We start from the raw sequence: 15501 nt of genomic DNA on the forward strand, positions 1-15501 counted from the left end.
CTCTACCCTTTAAATGCTTCCCTGGTACTGAAGGGCTTCTTTTTTGTGTGTCAGGAGTGGGACACAAACCCCTGAAGAGCTTCTTAATGCTAAAAAAAATAAAAGCATCAGCAGACTGGAGATGGAAACTATGTTGGGCTGACTATCAGAAGCTGAGGCCAAGAGCCCAGTTGCAGCGTGTGAATGGGAAATAAAATGCATCGTACAACTGTTATTATTTATTACCATTAAAACTAAAAATTATATTCTGACACTGTATGCATAAAAATCATGTGCATTCTCTGGAAGTCAATTGCTATAGTCCAGTGATGGGAAGAGCAGGATGGTGAGGACCACAATCACAATAGCAATAGCACGGAAATACTGTTCTGTTTATCCCAGGGAGGTGCCTTGTGGCTCTTTCTCAGTCTGGTCTTTTGCAAGGATGGCAGAGGCCAGTTTAAGGCAGTGCCACTTGCTGCCTGGGATATCACTGTGGTAAGAACTGTCACCAGCCAGACACCATCAGGGCTCTCCCCATTTGACAGTGCTGTGCCCAGGATGCTTTGTCCTTTTGGTAAGTTTTGGCCTGGGCGAAAAAGGCCAATTTTGTCACACATGTCCCTTACTTTCTCCCTATAATGCCACCCACACTGATGCCTCTCATTAACCACAGAGGCATACAATTTTGGTAGCTATGAACCCATTGACACATCCTCAAGTTACTCATTTAAAATACATTCCTAAGTTCATGGCAGAAATCTCAGTGTGGCCATGGGGTCTGGCTGTCCAAAGCAGGGCATCATCGGTCCATCACTCGCTGATACCCGGCCTTACCGAGAACTCATATGGCTGTGCAGCCTTTCCAGCAAGAACTCCTTATTCTGCTGAAACCAGTGACTCCTGGGGGGAACATTTGGTAAACCACAGGGTCTTTCTCTTGCTCCACAACATTACCCAGAATTGCATGAATTATGAAAGATAACATTTCTACTTGCTAGTCTGGAAAATCCCCCTAAAATGGTATTATACTCAAGACAGGCCTGGCTCCCATTGGAGCCACTTGTTTAATCTTTCTGTGCCTCATTTTCCTCATGTGATTGAAGAGGAATAATAATATGTACTTCCTTCCAAAGTCAAAAGGAAGGAGCAACTTCTTTTGAACACACGATGTCTCAGTGGTGTAACCAGCAAGTGGTGATTGATAATCTTGCTAATGATAAGAATACGAAGGACAACCTAGTGACAGAACATGTTTTTGAGAAATCAACCATGTGCTACGCACTTACATGTGTTATTACATTTAAGTTTCACAATAAATCTCTGAGGCAAGTTTTATTATCTCCATTTTGGAGATGAGGACTCCAGGCTCAGAGAGACTCAGTCATATGCCTGAATCCCCATGTCTAGTTACACAGTAGAGGCCAAGTTTAAATCCAAGTGGTCTGACTTCAAAGCCCAGGATCTTAGTCAATAATCTAGGTTGGGGCAGGGAAAATAGGTAGATGTATGAATCAGAGAATATTCCAGGTTATAGGAAGCTTGAGGAGCTTCTCTCCCACTGCCTTGACTTTGCAGATGGGGAATATTTTGAGACTAGAAACAGGTCGCAGGTGCCAGCCTTCCTCACCTGTCTCCTGCATTGCTTGCTTCCATCCTTGTCCCATGTAGACTCAGCCTCTGGCCAGCCTGAGCTTGCAGAAACAGGAATGAGATAATCGTGTCATTACCTTGCTTAAATTATTTCAGTGGATGAGGAAAAAATCATTACCCTCAATGAACAGATGAAAAAACAAAAGTAAAGCCAAGCTATAGTTGGACACAGTAGAGTTACTACTTAAATCAAGCTTTTCTCACCCAAGGCTGTATTATAGCCCATCTGACATCATACCTTAAGCCAGGGATGTTTCAAAGGACAGAACAACTGAGCTGAAACTCGGAGAGAGATTTGGCCTTAATTTCGGTGTTTGGAACTTCTTTCTAGTTATTTCCTTTTCATGGTATTGAAGGTGAGCTGGGGAGAGGCCACAGCAGTCTGGGGGTTATTGCAGTCATACTGATGGCAGATGACAAGGGTCTGCACTTGTACAAGGGGAGTAGGGATACAGAAGATATGTAAATTATTTTGAAGACAGAATTTGCAGGCATGGTGATGGATTGAACTAGAAAGTAAAAAAAAAGAATAAAAACTGGAATTCTGGAGTGATCCAGCAATAGTCAAGATAATTAACATCAGCTGTTTTAACGAACATCCCAGCTATCTCAGCAGCTTAACAAGTTAAAGTTATTTCTCACTCACACCATAGTCTGATTGGGTGTTGAGTCTCAGAACTGTAGTGAGGTGACTCAGGAATCCCAGACTCCTGAATCTTGTGATGCCACCAGCAAATCTGGCCTATGGGCCAGATCCAGCCACTGTCTATTTTTGTAAATAAAGTTTTATCAGACTATAGTCATGCTCATTGGTTGCATACTATCTAAGACTGATTTCACACTACAGAAAAAGTACTGAGTGATTGTACCAGAGACCATATGCCTAAAATAGCCATCGGACCCTTTAAAAAGGGAGAAAGCACCGTGGCTGGTGTGGCTCAGTGGATTGAGCAGTGGCCTGCAAATCAAAGGGCCGCTGGTTTGATTCCCAGTCAGAGCACATGCCTGGGTTGCATACCAGGTGCCCAGTAGGGAACATGCAAGAAACAACCGCACATTGATGTTTCTCTCCCTCTCTTTCTCCCTCCCTTCCCCACTCTCTATAACTAAATAAATAAATAATCATTAAAAAAATTTAAAAGGGGGAAAAGCGTTCTCCTTGGGATCATCCATTGAATCCCCTCCAATCTGAATCCCTTTCAATCAACCAATTGCTAAAAAGAGAAAGTACAAAGTTTAACACAAGAGATTTTCTCGCCAGAACTGAACACAGGGCAGACCACGTCTGGGGCCATTCACCTCCCATCGGACAGAACTCCAAAGCAAGGGAGGCTGGAAGACGTGGCTGGAAGACGTGGCTGGAAGACATGGAGGAGTCCCAGACTGAGGAGGAGAGCTGCATCCATTGCCAACATCTGTGGCTCTGGACAAGCTTCCTTTCACTTATCGTCCTGTGGTTTCCTTAGAATGGAAAATCTACACATTCTTGCAAAGTGCTGTAAACAAGCATCTCTCGCTGAGATGCATTCATGACCAACATAAACTTTGGAGCCCTCAGTTTAAACAAATGTATTATGTTTGTTGATAATAGCAACATAAACATGACCCTAATTAGGGAATTTTCCTCAGCACTATATACTCTTTATTAGCTCCAGTAAGGGCAGAAATGGAAATTCAGTTTAGCCCAATCAATAATACAAAGTGTCTGCTTTATGCTCAGCACTGTGCCAAGCAGAAAGGAAAATAAGGACACACCGGATACCTGTGGGGACCTCATTCTATGCGTGAAATGCATAAATATAGAAATAACAAAAGAAGCATTGTGTCTAAGTTCAGAAAAGCTAGAGCTTTATCTTTTCATCAGCTCAGAGAAAGAATATACCATGAGGACTGGGGTCGTTGAGATCCACTTCCTGAAGAAAAAAGAATAAGAGCCATTGTGATTTATTTCCCATTTTCAATAAAAATTAAAGTGAGAGTGAAGGTTGATAAAATCTGAAAAATGCTTTGCAACCTCAAAGTCATTCTCACTATGTCATATTCTTCAAAATGCTATGAATTTGGTTCCATCAGGACTAACTCACTGTCACTGAGAACCAGCCAGGGGTTGTGACTTTTCCTGGGACACACACCTGTGAGGGCAAACAGCAGCACTGAAACAAGGGTTGGGTTTTTTTCTTTTACCTTTTTTTTTGCTTTTTTTTCCTTTCCATGATGTCTAATCCAGGGCTCTTTCAAGTCTACCCCATTGTCACTGAAAATACAACAGTGTCCTTTGACACACTGACATGGAGACAAGAGAGCTGGCGAGGGACTCCAAAGCAAACAATGAGGGGGAAAACCTTCCCACAAAGAGAGTGGAGTGTCTGTTGGCACGAGGATCAGCCAGGGGCCAGGGGAAAGAAGCCATGGGCTCCGGGCTCTCCCGAAGATTGCTCCATCCAGTTCTCAGGTTGAAGGTATCTTTGAAGTTAAAACACAACCATCCCAACAGGAAAAGAAAGTAGAACCATGAGGGCTGTCAGTGCCATCAAGTCCAGTAATGAATTAGACACAGAATAATTGATCCAGACGATAGCAGCCCTTGGTGGATGGCTCTGAGGAGTTTTGGCTCTGACCCGGAGTGACGTCCCATGACCCACAGGGCCCCTGCCGTTCACCATCTTGACTCGTGGGCAGCTGGGACAGTAAGCTCCTGAACAACAGTGGATAACTGAGTATGGAATATGTATATGTACACAGTGTCCTGCCTACGTCGGCAGCAGGCTTTCCAAGGAGGTCCATGGAGCACAAAAGCCCCATTTCATGGAGGACTAGACACCTGTCATGGCCCATCTGAGCCAAGCATTCCCACAGGGTGAACAGCAGCAGTCACAAGGACCAAGATGACAGGAGGATTGCTATTTGGGTAAGGCTATCAATGGAAATGGGAAACAGAATGAAGTCCAATGTGCCTTGACCCCAAGGGACAAAGTGCACACCCCTAGCATGGCATAGGGCCCATCTGCTTCCTGGTTCCTCTCCACTTGAACGGTCTTTCCACACCCACTCCCTCCTTCCCCATGTTCTGCCGAGACGATCCTCTCAGCATATCCTCACCATGTACCTAGGCTTACTCACGATTCCAGTTATTGCTTTGTGGGATGCCTCTTCCACTTTTTCCACCTGACAAACTCCTATCCATCTTCCAAACTCAACTATTATTGTCAATTATCTGTGACAGTCTCTCCAAGTTATCCTTCAGCCATCAGGAAACCACTCCCTTTGCTTTGCAACCACAGCCCTTTGTATATATCATCGTCAGAGCACATGTTACATGCCGTTACAACAATGTGTGTTCTGGTTGGTCTTCCTGAGTGATCAAGTGAGAAAGCGTGATGTCTAATTCTTCTCTATTTTCTCCTCACACCTACTATACTGCCTGCCACACAGTAGACACTCACCAAAAGTTCGTTGAAGATAGTAACTCTCAGACAAACATCAGGCTGGAAGGAACCTGGGGGCGGGGGGCAGCGTAGAAAAAACCTAGAACTGAAGCCTGAAGGATCCTGGACCCACTGCTATCTGCCTATGGGGTGCTGGACAATCAGCAAGCATCTAGAAATTGAGAGTATTTTGTCTACCTCACATAACTAAAGTCAAGGTTAAATGATAGACCATTAGAGGGAACTCTCTGGGTAATCATGTCAACAGTGAATCAGTAAGAATAGGAAAGGAATTTCCAGTGTGTACTTTGGCTGCACTTTTCCATTGCTACAGTGTTAAGTCGAGAAAAACAGAAGATGGTATCAAACTCAGAGGATAAAAGGAGGATCTCCCAGTCAATACCCGAACAATAAATTCAGATTTATATCCAAATGATCATTTGGTTTCAGAATACTGAAGAATGGGGAAATGAGAAGGCAGGGAATCCACTGGATGAAGTCATAACCTCTCCGACTTTCCTTATGCTTCCGGAAGCTGTGTAATCACACCATTTGTTGGCATTTGCATGTGTTTATTAGCATTTGTATTCACTCAACAACCCACACAGTTCCCTGTCAGAGTTCAGCAGCTCCCAGGAGGTTGGTTCCACTGTAGATGGATTGTCTTTTTCCAACCAGCATTATCACCTTAGAGTACAGAGCTCTGTGTCTGCCTTATTTAATAGCAGTAATAGTAGCAATGGTAGTGGTACAAATTGGTAGCAAGCATGTTCACATTGGCTAAAAGCTCACTGACCAGGCAGTGGTTTAACCCTCACCTGAGTTAATCTTCAAAACCCACCTGTAAGCAACTTACTACATTGTATTCTTAAAATATTCAATGAGATCTTCTAGCCACTGGGGATAGAGCAGCAAACACACTAGTCAAAATCTCTGGTCATCTAGTAATTACCACCTGATGGTGAGAGAAGAAGGACAACAGAGAAACAAACTGCAGTCACAACAGATAATGAGTGTTTGGAGGATCTGATGTGTCAGAGAGCAACTGAAGGGTGGCTTCTATGTGAGTACTAGGGAAGTTATCGCTAGTCTAATTTTACAAGGAAGGAAACAGAGGCTTGAAGAAATTTAAGTAACTTGTTTAAGATCACAAAGCTACACAATGACAGAGCAAGGCCTTCAATCTAGGTCTGTCTGAATCAAAAGCAATGGAAAAGCTCACACAACAAAATGTAGTCGAGAATGAAATGTGTTATTCTCTAATCCTTTGTTTAGTAGTAGCCTCTAAGGGATAGGACAAAAATCAATGTTGGCTGAAATGATTGTAGAAATCTTCATGAGGGAGGCAAAACATAAGCTGGTCTTGAAGTGTGATTAGGATCTAGAACAGAAGGAAAAAAGGAAGGGAGGAAGAAAGGAAAGAAGGAGGGAAGGAAGGAGGGAAGGAAGGAAGGAAGGAAGGAAGGAAGGAAGGAAGGAAGGAAGGAGATGTGGACAGGAAGAAACTAATATTTATGGAGGACTCAAAGTGTCAGGAACCAGGGTAAACATTTTAGATATGGTATTACAGCAGATACTTAAATGTTCTTAATAAATGAGTAAGCAAAACAGATATTTAATTATTTTACAGATAAAGAAACTGAGATTCATAATGATTAAGCGACCTCCCAAGGTGACACAGTTGGTGGGTGATCACAGTGGCCATTAAGCTTGTAGATGGGAATGGGCATGCTACTATATGCAAGGAAGAGAGATGGCTGCCCCTGAGGCAGAAGTCCAACCTGGGGATTACTGAGAAGTGTAATGTAGTGAGTTAGTAAACCAATGAGACAGTCCGGAACACATTCAAAGGGAGGCAGTGGAAGCTCACATTGACATAGGCCAATGATCCTATCAGCAATTTTCAAGTTGCCTACAGCAATTTTCAAGTAAGAAAGTGAAATTCAGAGGTAACAATGGAAGTTGTCTCTAGCCCTACTCTTTCCCCTTGAAGTCATCCCTCCCAAGTCTTGGCCCCAAAGATGTTCTCCTCTCTTATTAAATTAGAATGAGCTGTATCTCCTCTCTGCTAGAGTGGGCTTCTCAAGAACACAGACTGTGTCATTCTGGTTTCTTCATCTGCTTGGCTTGGCCCAGTACCAGGCACAGAGTGTCCAACTCCAGCTAGCAACACATGTTACGATCGGGCAGACAGGCTACCTAGAAGCTGATGGAAAAGAAAGCACCGATGTAGAGTGTCCCAGGGGCAGATCCCACTGGGAAGATGTGCACCCAAGGTGGCCTGAGGCAGTAGAGCCAAAGGGCTGAGTGAGACTCAACTGAAGGAGGGAGGCAGGATCACCACTGTGAAGGTGGGGTGAGCCGTCGATTCTAGGTGTGAGTGAGGAGAAACTGAAAACAGGAAAATGAGCCAGGACATCAGCAGAAGAACCAAAGACCAGGTAGAACATAGTGTGAAGACTGAGTTGGGGCAAGGGGCCCAAAACTAAGACCGTGAGCAATGAGTTCCTTGCTGGAGTGGCCCTTTGTGTGTTTCCGAGATGTGGGGGTTTAAGGACAACTCACAGGGATGGACATGTGTTATGCACACACTTAAAATAAGATGGAAAGAAGGTAGACAAGAAAGGATACAGAGGCGAGGAACATAAAGGAGGGGAAAAAATGGAGGAGAAGGGGAAAAAGGAATCATGTATTTTCAGTACTAATTTATAACAGAGGTCAGCAACCTATAGCCCTCAAGCCAAATAGTCCTCAAGGCAAATGAGACCCACTGAATGTTTTTATGAATAAAGTTTTATTAGAACACAGCCACACCCAGTCATTTAAGTAACGTGTATGGTTGCTTCCACACTGTTAGCAGAGTAGTTGCAGCAGAGACTGTCTAGCCCACAAACCTGCAATATTAACTATCTAGCCTTTTACAGAAAAGGTTTGCCAGCCTCTGGTTTGAGGTGAAGGAGGATGGTACTATGGCCACGAAAGTGAGTGGCTAAAAATAAGACTGAAATTCATGATTGAAGCCAGAATCTTGAACGCCTTGCTGAAGAATCTGAACTCTTTTCTACTGGCAGTGAGGATCCATCCAAGTAGCCTAAAGTATAAAACTCTGATTTCCATAAAAATAATTCAAAACTAATGAAAGAGCTCAAATGCTTCAACCCATAAAAACAGCCATTGCATGTTTAATCAGCAGAATTCTGTTCTCACCTCAGTTTAGACTTAGAAACGGTATGCTGGTCACCAGTCTGCTACCTTTGAGCATCACATTACCTCTCCAACCCTTAATGTCCTTATGCCCAAAGTGAGGGAAATAATTCCACCATGGGCTTGTTATGAAGATCAAAGTTAGATAATAGAGAAAAAAACAATTTGTTAAATGGGTGAAATGCCTTACAAATGTCCAGGGTTATTCATTCATTTGCTCACCAAAATAATTTATTGAGTGCCTATCATGTGAAAGGGGATTCAGAAGTGAGTGGGGCTATGAACCAGGGTCTAGAAGAAAAGGTGGCCTTCGAAGCACGCTTATGATATCACCGTCAGTACAAAGTAGGGAGAAACCTCTCTGCTTGGGCAGAAGTGGTGCTGCCAGGAAAGGGCCAAGGAGAAGCGTCTAACAGGGAGAAAATGCCCCCCGCGCTGAGGAAGGAGGTATAGAGCATGTGCAAAGGCCCAACGCGGTATAACCTGAGAAGCACCTAGGAGCTGACTGAAGATGTAGAGAGAAAGGAGGCAGAAATATAAGGCAGGATATCAAAGGTTTTTATGTGCTGTAATGAGGAACTTGGACTTGACCCATAAGAGGTAAGGAGCCAGCCATTGAATATTCAGCATCCAGAAAGAACTTGGTCAGAGCTGGAATATACGAGTAAATGGCTCAATTGGTCAAGCTATGAACTGCATTTCCACCTTTTCCTCCCCTACATGAGGGCTCTGCTACATAACAACAACCCATGCAAGAACTTTCCTTGTCCTCTTCATCCTGGGCAAACCAAGATTCCCATGCACAGTCATTGTCCTTGCAGCCATTGAAAAAAAGCAACTGGACCAGAGACAAGAATGTTAGCACATGAAAGACCCTGAAAAATCCCCGCAATGTGGCCCCTGGCCCTGGGACACCTGCCTACAAGAGAAACTATGCTTACATCTGTGCCGTGTTTCACATTCCCCAGGCTGGGACCCCCTCCAAGCATGATGCGTGAGCCAATATATATCCAGCAGGGGAAGAGATAATGAAGTTATTCAGGAGAGGATGCAAGGAGAAAGATAATGGCCTGATTTGGGCAAACACAGCGGGTCGGGGTTTTTGTTGTTCTCTCACTTCCTGAGACCTCAATGATATCTTCCTCACCTTAAGAAGAAGGGATTAGGAAGTGATTAACATAGAAAGAATTGCCGTGGGAAGGATGTCATATGAGACAATGCCAAAACTCTTCTTCTGATGAGCCCCTCTCTGCTAATGGGACCGCTTGACCAAGAGGAATAGTTTCCTATCTTTGTCCTAAAACTTCAGAGTGTCATGGAAGAGGAAACAGGACTAGGTTGCAGTCTGAGATGCACAGAAGTCCAAGAAGGACTCATTGCCACTCAGAGGCAGTCTCATCTAACAGGAAAGTGTGTCTTATAGGGATATAGACATTCATCCAAAACCAGATAGCCAGCCCCACTACCTGGGTGACATTAGGCCACCTGTTCTACCTTTCTAAGCCTCATTTTCCTCATCTATAAAATGAAGACAATAATTCTTATGTTCTTGCAATGTTATAAAGGTAAATTAAATAATATATTCTAAATGCTAAGCACAGTATTTAGCATATGCCCAACATATGGTTTCTATTATTCAAATCATGCCTCCACCTGCGATGAATTCCCAAGTTCATAATTTAGTCAGGTAGGAGACACTCTAAAAAATAAAAATGAAAACCTGCAACATGAAACTCTTAGTACAGTGAAAGAATTCAAGATTTTCCTCAGATCCTTCCTGGTTTGCAGACAGCCACCTTTTTTGGTAGGTGTTCACATGGCCTCTCCTTGGTACCTGTGCATGGAGAGAAAGAGAGAGACATTACCTTCTTACAAGACCACCAGTTCCATCAGAATTGGACCTCACCCTTCTGACCTCCTTGAACCTTCGGTTCCTTCTTAGAAACCCTGTGTCTAGTACAATCACATGGGCTTCAACATTATTAATGTTGTGGGGACATAATTCAGCTGCTTATCAAACAAAACACGTTCATCCTCCAAAAAATGGAAACTTGTGCTTTACATATGATATACAGAAATCAAACGATCCTTTGTTGTGGAAAGGTTAAAGTTTTGATTGGAGTGTATAAGCAAAGAGTCTGAAAGCCAAAAAAAAAAAAAAAAAAGACTGAATTGGTTTTTTTCCCAGTAAAACTGAGGTAGAAAGTATAATTCCAAAGAGACATATTTACAATAGCACAACAAAGTAGAATGTGACTTACATTACATGTATGTGTGAGTGGAGTTATACATAGGTGACAAGGTTCTAAAGAAAATCAGTGGCGTGCTGAACACCAGGGGAAGCAGAGGCATATGATACCAGAGGGGTGGCAGCAGCCCTCGTCTGAGAAGAGATGTGTCCCTTAACGCTCGATGGCAGGTGTGTGAGCAAATGTTCTTTCTTCTTGAAAAGTGCGTGATTAGTTATGTAATTAAACAATAAAAGGAAAACAGAGCCTTTTACATTTGCATGTAACTTGGGCAAATGAAAGTGGAGCAGAGGACAAAGGGGTGCGGGGTAGGGCACCAGCTGGCAAGGAAGCCGTGGAGGGGGAGCCCCGGTGAAAGAGGTAAGTACATTGGAGGCTACTATTTTAGAGTAAATTCCCTCCTGTCTTCTTTACTGAGTTCTATATAAGCTCTAATCACCTTTGCCCTAGGTTCTGGGAATTTCAGTGTTCATGTTGATAATGACTCCCCAAAGCACACCATTCTAAAGGGAAAATGCTATTTTAGGGGAATAAGCCTACTCCTAAATGTCATTCTGCTCCAAGCCATCCAAACACTCCCTTTTCCACAAGGTAGCATTGAAATGGAACAGCGTTAAGACACAATTCAAGTGAAGAAATGAACTTCCAAGCAAAGAGAGAAAGGGCAATTCTCATGCATAATGTACCCCAACGAACTGCTGTATTTATCAACCTCTTCCGATCTCTCTGTATTTCTGTGGTGTCTCTCATCACAGCACCAAGACTACTAGGTGGGAGGTATGCGACTTGGAGAGAACTTAAATGAGTGGGGCTTTGGAGAGCCTAATGACAGATACTTTCCACACACAAAAGGCCGTCAGAGGGAAGGATCGCCAGTGTACAGAATGATTTATGTGCTCCCTGAAGTTCAGTCCATGCCAGATTTTTCCGTGCTGGGTAAACTCATTTAATTCTATATTTATTAAGCGTAGTTAATAATTTCCGACAGGTTTACGTGCTGGCCGTAGCACTGGGCAGGGGAAATGGAAGTCAGTGCTGGGCTAAACACTGTAATTCAGTAACTGTGTTACTTTGGGCAAACCATTGACCTTAACACCCCCTGTTTATAATCACGCAGAGTGCCTGCCCCACTGACCTTTGGCATGGTACGTGTGTGTCAAATGTTTTATTATATGAACGAGTGAACAGGTACCAACAAAGCTTAGATCAATTTAAATGGGCAATTGAGTACACTTACATTCGAAAATCTCCAAACAAAAGTTTAGCATGAGTACCTTTTCTCTTCAGAAAAACCAACAAATACCCAAGGAGTAAGGACTAAGAGTTTTGTGACATAGCCCTTGCAAAGCAAGGTCAAGTTCATGTTTAGACCGACAAAACTGAAGATCTCCCATGTGGTTCTTGTTAACCAAGTCAATGCAACACAGAGGACTGGGTGCTTGTTCTCTGGTCCCAGTTTGGTGAGTTGGGTCAGGAGCTCACTGTCTTACAGTAGAGACAGAGATGTCATAAGCAGTCAATGCAGGACAGTGCTAGGCACCACGGTACAGGTTAAGAACAAAATACTGAGAGAGGCACAGGGGATGGAGTATCTAACTCTGCCTTGAAATGAAGGCTCCAAAGAGAAGGTGACATTTGAGAGCTGAGTAGAATTTTGCAAGCAGAGAGAATGGAAAGGGTATCCATCTAACTAGCAGGTAGCAACACAGTTGATTGCCGCCTGAAATCTCATACCTAGTAAATTCAGACTAGCCTTTTCCAACCCCCTCCCGAGGGGGCCTCTTACATCTCCACATCTCATGGGTTGACCGTGACAGCTCTGCCCTGGCCCCTCGGCCCAGGACGACATGAGGCTGATTTCACAGTGACATCCATTCTCTGGGCACCGTTCCTCCCCAGCTGGGCACTGAATCCCAGCACATGGAGTTTATATGGTGTTGAGCCTTTGAGAAAAGCTGCAGGCATATAGCCTGTCTTAGGACAAAAGCTCTAGAATTCTGCATTAATGAACACAGGAGACCCCTCAGCATAAACATGCCTCACTAATGTTCAGATGTGAAAATTCCATGCAGGGCAGGTCATACTGCTCCCTCTCAAACACAGCTCCAGAGAGTGGATATGGACTGTGAGGCCAGCTCATCTTTCGGAACAGAAGTTTCTTCCCATCTGCTTCTTCTTTTCTACACAGTGGCACAACTCAGCGTGCTTCCAAAGCTAAGTGTGTTAGTCAAAGCTAAGGCGGTCTGGGGCTCTAAATGACCAGAAGGCTGAATCTCCATGGAGGACTGGAATGGCCACTGTGTGTGGCTGAGGATTTCTTCCGTTGCTGTGAGTTCATTGCCAAGGCCCCTGCTACAGAGATTTAAGCAGCACCCTAGGGTGGATGACCTATTTCCCAAAGGGACAGAGCCTTCTTTCCTATGACCTCGCAATGATACAGATGTTATCATTTAGCTGCATGTAATCCTTTAATTTTTACCCAGGGAACAGTAACATTAGTCTAATGAACATGGTGGGTGTTTTAGACTAAGAGCAGGAATATGGTTCAAGGGCTTGTATGCGGCCTGGGAGTCCAACAGACATAGACTTAATGCCCTGACTCAACAGCTGACCTTAGGCAAAGCCACTTAACAAATCCATTCCTCAGTTTCTCCAGCCATAAAGTTGGGATAATCATAGTTCCCACCGGAGAGATTCTCTGTCAGGGTCTTTGATGTCAGTTTCCACAGAGGAAAGGCTGTTATAATTATGCCATGTGCAGTGATGAGAAAAGCAAAGAGCCAGACTGATTTTTATGAGATTTCTCAGGTGCCTGTTTCCGGCTGCTGCTCATGAGTCATGTTGGACGGTGCTCCCAGGCTGAAGCAGGCTCAGACTGGCAGGGGACAGAACGGGGACTGGAGGGCTGTTTGTCCAGAGGTCTGAGGGGTACCATGAGTGAGTGGAGACAAACAGAGACTTCAGAGCCTGACAGGTGTGCTTCTCTGTTGGCTGTTTTCTCTATGACCTTGGACAAGTCGTCTAAACTTTCTGAGCTTGAGTTCTTTAATCTGCTGCTCCAGGCTGTTGAAAGGATCAGTGAGATAGCGTATACAAAGTGCCACCACGACACTAGAACATTGTAGGTGCAAAAAATGCTAATCCCTTCTTTTTAAAAATAGACTTTTTGTGTAGTTTTAGATTCAGCGTAAAGGCAAGCTGAAAGGACCATGAGTTTCCATACACCCCCTGCCCTACAAACCCACAGCCTCCCCCACTACCAACTGCCCACACCAGAGGGGTATGTTTGTTACAACTGATGAATCAATGTTGACACATCGTTACATAGATTACATTAAGTTTCACTCTTAGTATCGATCATTCCAGAGTTTGTTAAGCGTGTAATGACATGTATTCACCATTATAGTATCATACAGAATAGTTTTGCTGTCCCCAAATTCATCTGCACTCTTGCCTATTCATCCCCCCTCCCCTTTCACCCTTTGGAGAAAACCACATAATCCAAGGCACAAAGACAGCCTTGCTCTTGGGGCAGGAAGATAAGGAGGCTGGCAAAATCTCTGGTTTGTTGAGACCAAAACTGGGTCAGGACTGGTACAATCTAATTGAATTAGGACCTGAGTTGCTAACCCGAGATAGTTGAGAGGCAAGATCTGCGCTGTGGTCAACACACTGCCTAAAGTCACCTGTGACATCTCATGGAACACTCTTTAACCTCATTTGTTATGGTGAATCACTTCCAGGAGCCTGGGGCAAATGCATTTTAGAGCTTATGTAAATAAAGCAGTAAACAGACTTATGTCTATGCAGTTTAACTAAAATATAGGACAATTTAGGTGGGAAGCCAATTGAAACATTTGGCAAAGACTCTGGTTTACTTTTGTTGCAGTTTTTTTTCCACTTCTTTGTTTTGTTTTGTATTTCTCCAAAATGTGGACATTGGGGAGAAAAACTCGTAGGTCCTTGTTTTCTACACATACATGGTTTTATCCTAAGATAGGATTAAGTAATTTATCTCATTTGACTACCTAGTTATTATGAATGTCACCTTAATTACCAATTAAGGTCAGCATATTTTTTAAGGTTGCAAAGGAAGTTTTTGCCATAACTGGGATGAAGACGTGGGTCTCCTCCTTTTTGCCCAGATTTTTCTCCTTGTTGAGTACTACTGTCAAAAATGAACAATAAATTATAACAGGAGCAGTACCTGATTTTGTCTTTTTAAAAATAATAGAGAAAGATCACTGAAATTCGTCTTTCCTCAGACCATGAGAGTAATTTGCCAACCTTTATTAATGGGCATCTTCACATCTTTAGCAACCTTAATTGCTAATTAATTAAAAGATGATTGGATAGACAGTAGAATGTACTACAAAATGAAGGAGTGAAATTTACTGTCATGATGTCTAATGAACATTCTTTATCCTATTGCCCTACCAATTTTTCAGCTCCTTGATTTCTGAAGTAAAGAAAACCAAGAGCTATTTCCTGAAAATTAGAGTTAAATCAGATCAACATTAAAGGACTTCTGGGTCAAACTGTGTGGAGGACTGGCCCCAAGCAATCATAATTTAATTAGAAGAGCAGAATAGGGAAAAATAATCACAGCAAGTAAAATACTTTGGAATAATGACAAAAGCCTTGATTTTAAAATCAGAAAACCTATGCCCCAAACATTTATGACTGTGGGCCCTATTGACAGACACATTAATTTTTCTGAGCCTCATTTTCCTCATCTGTAAAATGGAGATGATCACTTCAGTTGGCTGTAACAGAGACTCAAAAATAACAGTGGTCTAAACAAGACAGAAGTTCATTTCTATAACTTGTATAAGATCTAGAGATAGATATAGGACGGAAGAAGGAAGAGAGGGAAGATTAAGAGGAAAGGAGAGGAGGCAGGAGATAGAGTTAGGGAGATGGCAGGAGATTGGGACAGAGGAAAAGAGCGAGGATGAGATTCAGAGAAAGAGGGAGAGATTGGGAAAGAG

This window comes from Phyllostomus hastatus, unplaced genomic scaffold (genome assembly GCF_019186645.2).
Source record: "Phyllostomus hastatus isolate PE091 unplaced genomic scaffold, TTU_PhHast_1.1 phas_scaffold_21, whole genome shotgun sequence".
Lineage (NCBI taxonomy): Eukaryota > Metazoa > Chordata > Mammalia > Chiroptera > Phyllostomidae > Phyllostomus > Phyllostomus hastatus.